The sequence below is a fragment of the Malania oleifera genome, chromosome 5 (genome assembly GCF_029873635.1).
Source record: "Malania oleifera isolate guangnan ecotype guangnan chromosome 5, ASM2987363v1, whole genome shotgun sequence".
In the NCBI taxonomy this organism is placed as follows: domain Eukaryota; kingdom Viridiplantae; phylum Streptophyta; class Magnoliopsida; order Santalales; family Ximeniaceae; genus Malania; species Malania oleifera.
This window is the reverse complement of record NC_080421.1, coordinates 14916992-14926558: the sequence shown is the minus strand read 5'-3', so window position 1 is coordinate 14926558 and position 9567 is coordinate 14916992. Positions and strand designations below refer to the sequence as shown.

General features: G+C 37.4%; 1 protein-coding gene across 1 annotated transcript in view; it reads right to left on the bottom strand.

Annotated features, from left to right (window-relative positions):
• Positions 1-9129: 9129 nt before the first annotated feature.
• The window catches only part of LOC131155796 (zinc finger protein ZOP1), a 45499-nt gene continuing 45061 nt past the window's right edge, over positions 9130-9567 (bottom strand). The window contains exon 6 of the mRNA XM_058109210.1: positions 9130-9477. The gene's annotated coding sequence lies outside the window, so the exon portion shown is untranslated. The remainder of the gene's footprint in view (positions 9478-9567) is intronic.

The following is a 9567-nucleotide window of genomic DNA, read 5'->3' as shown; positions in this document are numbered from 1 at the left end:
CACTTGGAGACATGAAGCAAGTCCAAGCAATGCTTGAACTTCTCTAAAGTAACTGATTTGGTCAGAATATATGCTGCATTATCAAATGTATGAACTTTCTCTAACACAAGTTCACTCAAAGAAATCAATTCCCGAACCCTGTGAAATCTCACATCAATATGCTTGGTTCTAGCATGATATACTTGATTCTTTGCCAAGTAAATAGCACTCTGACTATCACAATGCAACACCACTCCATTTTGTTGCATTCCCAACTCTCTGACTAAACCAGTAAGCCATAAGGCTTCCTTTGCAGCTTCGGCGACTGCCATATATTCTGCCTCAGTCATGGATAATGCAACCAGAGACTGTACCATGGATTTCCAACATACCGGTCCTCCTACAAAGGTAAACACATATCTGGTTGTAGACCTTTTGTTATCCATATCTCCAGCATAATCTGCATCAAAGAACCCCATAAATGTAGGACAACTCTGCTGCTTGCTGAACATGATGTCATATCCTGATGTACCCTGCAAGTATCTAAATATCCATTTAACGGCTTCCGGTTGAGTATCAAGCAGAGCCTTAGTCATCCTTTGTTGCACAAGAATGTCCTTCACTCTCCTCTACCATACACCAAAGTTTCTGGTTCCATCAACTTTAACGATGTAAAACCTTGTAGAAGACGATCCCGATGCCATAACAACCCTGACTCTGATACCAATTTGTTGTACAAATAGATCGGATTGGATAATGAAGATGCACAGCGAAAAAAAAAAACAACAAGTGAATAAAAAATACACAACCAGGATCAACAACACGAAGATTTAATGTGGTTTGGCAAAGCCTACATCCACAAAAACAATGGCACACAAATTTTTCACTAAGAAATCAAGATGTACATGATGCACTTCTCAAAATGATCAACTCTCTCTCATATATGCCCGGAATGACATATATAAAAGTTTCTCGGAGGTTTCCCCCTGTTTGCCCAACCACCCAACATTCAAAATTCAAAAATTCTGAAAAACTGCTCGCTGCCCAGGCATTTCTCGTCGACAAAGACAGGGCCTCGTCAACGAGACCAGGAATAAATTTCGTCGACGAATACAAGGTTTCGTCGATGAACCTAGAAATCTGATGTCACGACCTGCTCTTTTTTTTCCTCATTTTTTTTATAATAATAATAATAATAATAATAATAATAATAATAATAATAATATCAATTGCACATTTACTATATTCCAGTTCAGCAGGTCACAATCCACCTGGACCCGTGAGTACCAAGGATATATCAGAACATACAGCAGAAGCCCTTGCAGCAGAAAACATACAATAATGTACATCTCAATACCATATATCACAATATATTAGAGTTACTACAATTACTGTATCTCAGTATATACATCTCAAAAATCAGATCTAGGGACATTCCCCACAAAATCTAACTGTCCCTACAAAACTTACCCTTCAAAAAGGGCAATTAAATCGCACTAGATCAGCGGGGCTTTTCCCGCTCTCCTTTTTGGGGTTCCTGAAAAGTTTATAAGATTAAGGGGTGAGACACCTCTCAGTAAGGGAAATAAACTAATACTAGTGTGTGGCAACATGAGTATTCTGTATTGTATATATCTCATACATAACATATTCAAAAACTGTTTTGTCAGATCTGGGAAAACATGAATATATCAAATCATGGCAGAACATATTGTATTTTCATAAACATATGTCGTCTCATATAGTAATAATAACATAAAACCCATCCTGGTAGGTTAGTTGGCTGTTGTCATGTATTACCCCCACATGACTGGGTTGTGTGGCCCGAAGGTAGGACCTAACAATGGTTGACCGACCACTGCCAAGTCAAACAGTAGTATGTAGATCCGATGGGTCTACCAAACCTGGTCCGTACACCAAGGGCGATCACAGCACACTTCTTTAATAACCACATCGACCATCCAATCTCACATCACTCCGTACAGCGGTGTTAACACAAATATCATGATCACGAAGACCATGGATACATAGCAATGGTACCGTGCAAGTGCTAGCCTAGACCAAGCCAACCAGCTTCAGATATCATATAGCATATACTAAAACTGTGATACATAGATATTTCATATCATTTATTCTCACATCAATCATATCATTTTGCATATATACGTGTATCAAGAAGATCATCGGCCCATATGTCGGTATTACATATTTTATCATAGTTCGGCCCGTACGCCGGCAAAACATAGCACAACCCGTACGTTGGCAATTCATAGTCACATAGCACGTCCCGTACACCGACAAACATAGCACAGCCCGTACGCTGGCAAATTACATCATAGCACAGCTCGTAGGCCGGCAAATCACAGTTACATAGCACGGCCCGTATGCCGGCAAAACACAGTCACATAGCACGGCCCGTATGCTAGAAAAACATATAAAAACCTTGGCCCATACGCCAGTTTTTCCATTATAAAAATTCGTATCATTCAAATTCAAAGAAAACAGTATTTCCAACGTTTTATACTCATGCCACACTGAACATATTTTCCACTTATTCAACATAACATCATTTAAACAATATTTTCCCAAATATAACTCATATATATATATATATACATACATTTTCTCAAAAAGAACTAGCTTAATTTATCCCCTTACCTACTTTCTGAAAAGCCCCTAAGAAAATTCTACCCCACGCCCGCAAGGTTCCCAACTCAACACCCTGAAAATGCAAACTCCCAGTATTAAACTTCAATATTTCTACGTGTATAACACTTCTTATAACTGCCATTAAGTCAAATTTGGCTTAAAAAGTCTTACCTCAACTTAGGGATGATTTCCAACGTTCCCAATTCAACACCCTTGGAAATGAAAACTTCCAGTATTAAAGTTCAGTATTTCTAAGTGTATAACACTTTTCTCAACTATCACAAATTCAAATATTGAGTAAAAAGCTTTACCCTGAATTTGGAATGGTTTCCACTTAACTTTCACCAACGATCCGCTCCAGCAGATTTAGAGAGAACTTCCCCAGGAGCGTCGTGGTGACTTCGGGTTGTCGATCCGGCGAAGATCTAGCCTGAAATCGACGAAAGAAAGAGGGAAAACTGAAAAGGAGAGAGAGAGATGATAAATTTCTTAATCCTTAAGTAAAATCCGGATTTTTCCATATTTATAAAACAGAGGATTTCGTCAACGAGCCACATCATTCGTCGACGAATCCTTTATTAATTTCGTTGACGAAATTTAGTCCTCGTTGATGAAATTCAGTCCTCGTCGATGAAATTCAGTCAGCTCAAAACCCCCCTCTCGGTATTTCTTCGTCGACGAATTTTCTTAAGCCTTCGTCAACGAATACAGGGGATTCGTCAACGAAGCCCTGATGATCCCCTTTTTGTTTTTCCTTCCAAAATACAATGTCGTTGATGAATGCTGCCTCCTTCTGTTTCCGGTTTCCATTTCCCTTTCTTCTTATTATTTAAATCTCATTATTATTCGGGTCGTTACATTTGAAAACGCCTGCTCTCAGTAATTACTCATCGATGAACTTCAAAGTCGTTGTCAACGAACTTCAAAGCCGTAGTTGACGAGCCTCTACCATTTCCTTGTCGACAAACATAGGGCTTTGTCGACGAGTCTATGCTGTTATGTTGTGTTGTCCAAGTATAAGAGCCACAAATAACACACATAAATAAGAAAGTTGAGCACAAGGTAGTTGACCCTTCCAATAGCGAACCAATAATACGATGCAAGCTTCATTTGGGGTGCCTTGGGTATGGTGATGTCAAATTTTCAAGCACTACTAAACTAAGACTCAAGTTAAAGTATCCATTATTTAGGTTGGTGGCTCTTCTTGGAGTGTGTCCCTATCCTTTCCAAGCTTATGCATGCTTTATCTCCTAGGATTATTCAAATTGTTAGAAAGACTTCTTATATCACTACTAAGATCACTCTCCAGCTTCCCAAGCTTATGTGTCACGCCCCGAACCCGAAAATGCGTTCCAGGGGTGAAATAGTAATCTAACATGTCCCTGTATCATACAAATATCAATCATACAGCACAATGAATGAGGGTCCGACCCCGTGAGGTTCCCAGGCACCCTTTACGCATCCACATACAACCAGGTACACAGCGAAAAAAAGGTCTTTCTATACATATACACTACCATACCAAAGTCTATATAAAAACGGAGTCCAAGCCCCATACATACAAAACGTACATCCGGGTGCCAAACATACCCCAAAACGGCAACCTGTGAAGCGAAAGTCTTAACACTTACCCAAGCGCTACCCGCAGTACACCGGTCACTGCGCTCCCAACACCAGGACGCTAGTTCCGATTACTCGAAGGACCTGTAAAATATGTACGTACACCAGGGGTGAGACACATCTCAGTAAGGAAGAATACAGGTTATATCGGTGTGTGGCATTCGAGTGTTATCATGATACAAAACACATACATAGTTAAATGCAATTCTAGTACTAATTTCACAGCAGTGCATACAAGCACACAAACACATGATCAAGCAACCCGGTGTTGTCACACTCTCCAACCCGAAGTCGGCCCTCGATATCAGGCGTCGGCCCGTAACCGGCCGGCGATACACGGCGCCACTGGCACATGGCATAGCCCCAGGCTCCCATGGCATCATACCGGCGCAAACTGGTAGATCCACACCCTTCGGTGATCAGCCGGTAAGGCTCACGTCCTCGGATATAGAGTCGAACACTCTTGCCAAATATGGCCTAACGATTTCATACGCCCACGAATATAGAGCCAGACACTATCAGTACCTGGAACAACTTAGAACCTAGTTCCAATTGCATCCACAAAACTCAACTATGCATGCTCATATAACCAAACATACCACACCCATTTGGTAATCTAAAACCATGGTTTTCCAAACCTATACAGTTTAAATAAAGTCAAGGCATGGTCATCCCTTTTACACAATATAAATCATCATATACATATGGTTTTTCCAACAAAACCAGAGACGCAACCCAATACCCTTTTTTTTCCAAAACTGTAATCATGAAAAACTCATAGTTTTACCAGTTAGATTCCCCCAAATAAGTAACCAAAATGTACACAGGACCGTGGATCCCAGTTCCACCGAATCTGATTTCAAAAATAACTGACATAAACTGAATCCCCTTATCTTTCCCTCAAAAGACCAATCTCGAACTCTACAGCTCCTAAACAACGAACTGAGTTCTCAAAACCTACGAAACACAGTACAGAACATACTCATGACTCCATTCTTTACCAAACTACAGGATCGAAAAAGAAGATCGAGTCTTACCTCGATTTTACGCCAAAACTTGAAATGCCCGAAACGAGTTTCCGATCCGTAGGTTTTGTAAAGAATCCTTCCCTGATCCTCGTGGTAACGTCGAATTATCAAATCAGACGATGAACGGCAAAGAAACCTAGAGAGAGAGAGAGAGAGAGAAAGAGTGTGCCCTTTCGAATTCTAGAGAGAGAGAAAAAAAAGTTGCTAACTTAGCAACTAAGCAACCCCAAAATATCTTTTATAGCACCTTTGACTCGGCCATCCTCGTTGATGACATGGCGACGTCGTTAACGAGGCACTAAAGACATCTCGTCAATGAGCTTGAGATTTCAAATCTCCCCAAAACCCATCAGCTTCTCCTCGTCAACGAGCAGTAAAGGCCTTTGTTGACGAAATCTGGCTTTGTCGACGAAGCCTACTCAAATTCCAATTTTACCCTTCTCTTAATTATTTAACTTCATATATTACAGTTCGAATTCTTACATTATGCACCCTTTATCTCCTACTAAGATCTCTCTCCATGCATAATGCATTTAGTAGTTCTTCGCTCTTCACTTGGCTATCTAGCGTTTATTGTTGGCACAATAACTAGTAGATTAGAGGTCTCGATTCTATAGTAATATAGGAAGGTCCCTTTTAATGCTTTAACACCGACAGAGGATATGAACTGAGCTATTTCATAATGTTCTAAACTCACTTACATACTTTTTAATGGAAATGTAATATTACTATTTGAACTAGTACATATATCCTAGGCTCGATTTGCATATACGAGAATGCCTTTGTAATAGATCTCAAAATTATTCTTTTATACATTAATAATTTCTTTCACCAGTACAAGTTTGCATCTGCCTAGCCTGCTATTCCCAAACAGATAACAAATCCTTTTTAAGTTTTGCTTGTCATTGTGTAAATTCCCCAGTCAAATTGAAAGTATAAAAAAATTTCCTAAAACCATTTTGTTCTCAAGAAACAACATGAGGGAGAGGGTAGTACTATTTTAGTGCCAAGATATATAAGCAAGAGCATTATTATTGAAACCCTTAATTTCATCAAAAGAGTTGAAGTTTTTCTTCAAAATCGCAACTATGATCTCCAATGACCTTTTGAAGCCCAATTTATAACTCTCTCCCTCCCTCCCTCACCCAGCCCCTGCGGCTGCTTCCTCACCCCCAGCACCATCCTCACTGCAAACCTCAACCTATCCTCCACCATCACTGCTAAAAGGCTTCTGGTTTGCAACTCCAGCTCTGCCTATTTGATGTGTCTGCGCGGTGCTACTAGGGTTAGAGACCTAGGGATTTGAAGTTTCGGTCAAAAAGGATAAGATTACCGTCGGGTGATCCGACTCGAACCCGCCTAACCTGTTTAATAAACAAATCGGGTCCAAATGTGTCAGCTTACATTAACTCAAACCCGTTTTAAACGGAAAGATCACGAGTTGCCTATCGTGTTTTGATCCATTTTATCACCCCTACATGTCAGGCTATTTTGCAGCCTAATAATTGCCAAAATGCAACATGGTCATTCTCCTCATACTTGATGGTCCTTGTGGCTTCATTACTAATTTTGTTCTAATACAATTCTTTAAATGGATCATGTATTAATTTGATCATGTGTAGGAATTGTTCAACTTAACCTTCTTTGTACGCAACCTTCTAGAAACATCCAAGATTGATCATTCCATCTAGCCTTTGCTCAAATTGGCATGGACTCCTAAACAATGCATAACATGCATGAAATAAAATAATAATAATAATAATAATAATAATAATTTTCAAATTTCCATGAGAATATATACTTCAAAAAAAGGTTTTTTTTATAAATTATCATCCTATTTTATAATACTATACGAATAGATAATACATTTGATAGGTATTTAATACTATTATACAGTCGAAACCAAACATAACCCTTTTTTATGCAAGTTATTTAATACTATTACTAAGAACACTTGTATAGTCGAAACCAAACAAAACAATTTTTTTTAAGTGTCGACCAACATATGGGCATGATCATATCTGCACCGTCCAGGCTGCATGGTCGCTCTCATACGGTCCGCCGATAAGTATGACTTTTGGTAAACGTGCCACATGCGTCAACAGTACTCTACTCTACCGACAAAGCAAAGAAAGGCGTGCGCAGCTGCAGAGACAACTAGAGAAGCACGTGCTCCACCATCTGCTCCATTTTGATTTCAAACTCCATCGACTCAGATCGATCCACACCTTTATGCATGTGTCGCCTAGTTGCTGTCTTGGTGCGTCGCACCATCTCACTAAGACAAAAGAAAAGGGCCTAAGGATTTTCTTAATATCTATAAATATTGTGACATATGGATATGTAGGTTACTATAAATTTAAATAATTACATGGCCAGAAGTCATAACCAAAAATTCTTACAGTATAAAATAGTCATTAGAAATATAAACTTGCACAAAAAAAAGACTTATGAGAGAATTTAGAATTCTTCAATCATAAAATATCGTACCACTAAAGTGATATGAAACTCATATCTAGAGATCCACATTAAGCAACATATCTTACTTGTAAATGATAATATTACATCTTATGATTGATGGGTTCTAAAAATTATGTTAAGGGATCCTTCTTTATCAGTATTTCTCTATACATTATGGAGATTTTTAACTTACAATGATGGTTCGCTCTAAGTATGTGATGCGCCTTTATAAGATAAGACCCTAAAATCAATGGACTGATACCTCACCATTGTTGAACTGCGATTGTCATATTTAATAATGTCACTCAATTAAATTTGAGAGGAATTATTCATTTTCAATTTTATGTTACAAATTAATAAAAAAATTACATTGTCATTTGCTTTATAATAATATTTTTATTTTTAATTTTTGATAAACTCTCAACACTATAATAATTCTATTTCTAATAATAGACCTTCCATCTGCAAAATAAATGTAACATATATATATATATATATATATAACTAAAATTATAAACTAATACAATGCAAAATCATCACTGGTAAAATTTTACGGTGAAAATGACATGTCCACAGTTTAAAAATGAAAGCAAACCACAATTCACAACAATTTTTAAAATCCACTAACGCAAAAAATAATTATTCTCAAAATATATTATGAAATATTTTTTTTCTTCTTTTACAAGTTGAATAAAGTAATACAAATTGTAGCATTAATAATTTTTTTTGAAATCATTATACTAACTCATAATTTATCTTTTCCAATGACATAGTTGACCACATGATGAAGTGATATTAGAGGTTAATTTAAGGTATAGGAGTAATAAGCATTGATTTTATCATTACAAAAGCAAATGATTAAACCAAAGCCAAAGCTTTCATAACAATTAATAAAACTCAATCATAGATGTAGGACCTGCACGAAAGACTAAACAATTTAAATAAAGGGCCAGAAAGAATATATTATTATTATTATTTGAGGCATCTTTCATAAAGTACTCAATGTAAACCTCTAAATTTTATTTCAAACATATTAACATTTTAATATTCAAATTCAAGACTCAAAACCCATGCTCCCAAACACTACCATTAATGTCTTATTTTTTTTCATTAAAGTGAAGGGCATGACAATGACCCATTTTGTCATTAGGATATAATTTTCAGTCAAATTTATGAAATACACTTGGTCATTAAAACCTATTTAACAGCCTTAATTATTAATTCAAAAAATCAATCATCTTCCCAAAGTGAGGATGCCCTTGCCCCCTTTGTTAGTGTGTGGACTGTTGGGTTTGGTGAAATAAGGTGCATAATTACATTGGACTTTGAAAACATATTCTATTTTTGAAGGGTCTAATTCTAATCTTAACAATCAATTGACCAATAATTCATATATGCATGCTAGAATTCTCACTTCAAATTGATGTTTGGGTCCTCGGAAAATTATATGAATGCCATAGCCCACTCCCAAGGGACTTCAGACACTTTGAACAGTAATTGGACCTCAACTATGAAAATATTTTTGTGCACATTTGAGAACCCAACATATTCCTAAGACTGGAATGGTCCAAGGATCCCTACACCAAAGTTTTACCCCTATTTCATTTCATTTGGGTTGTGTGCAAACTCTTGGATCTTGGGGGATCTCAAATAATGTAAATTAGGGCTTCAAGTTTATTACAGAACTCCTTGTGCAGATGTTGCTCCTTTCCCACTCCTGTTGCCAGATACTTCACATTACCTGAATAAATATAAACACAAAAATTATAAGCTCCAACATCTCAACTGGTTTGGCTGTTAAAAAATGGCATGAGAAACATTAATTACTTCA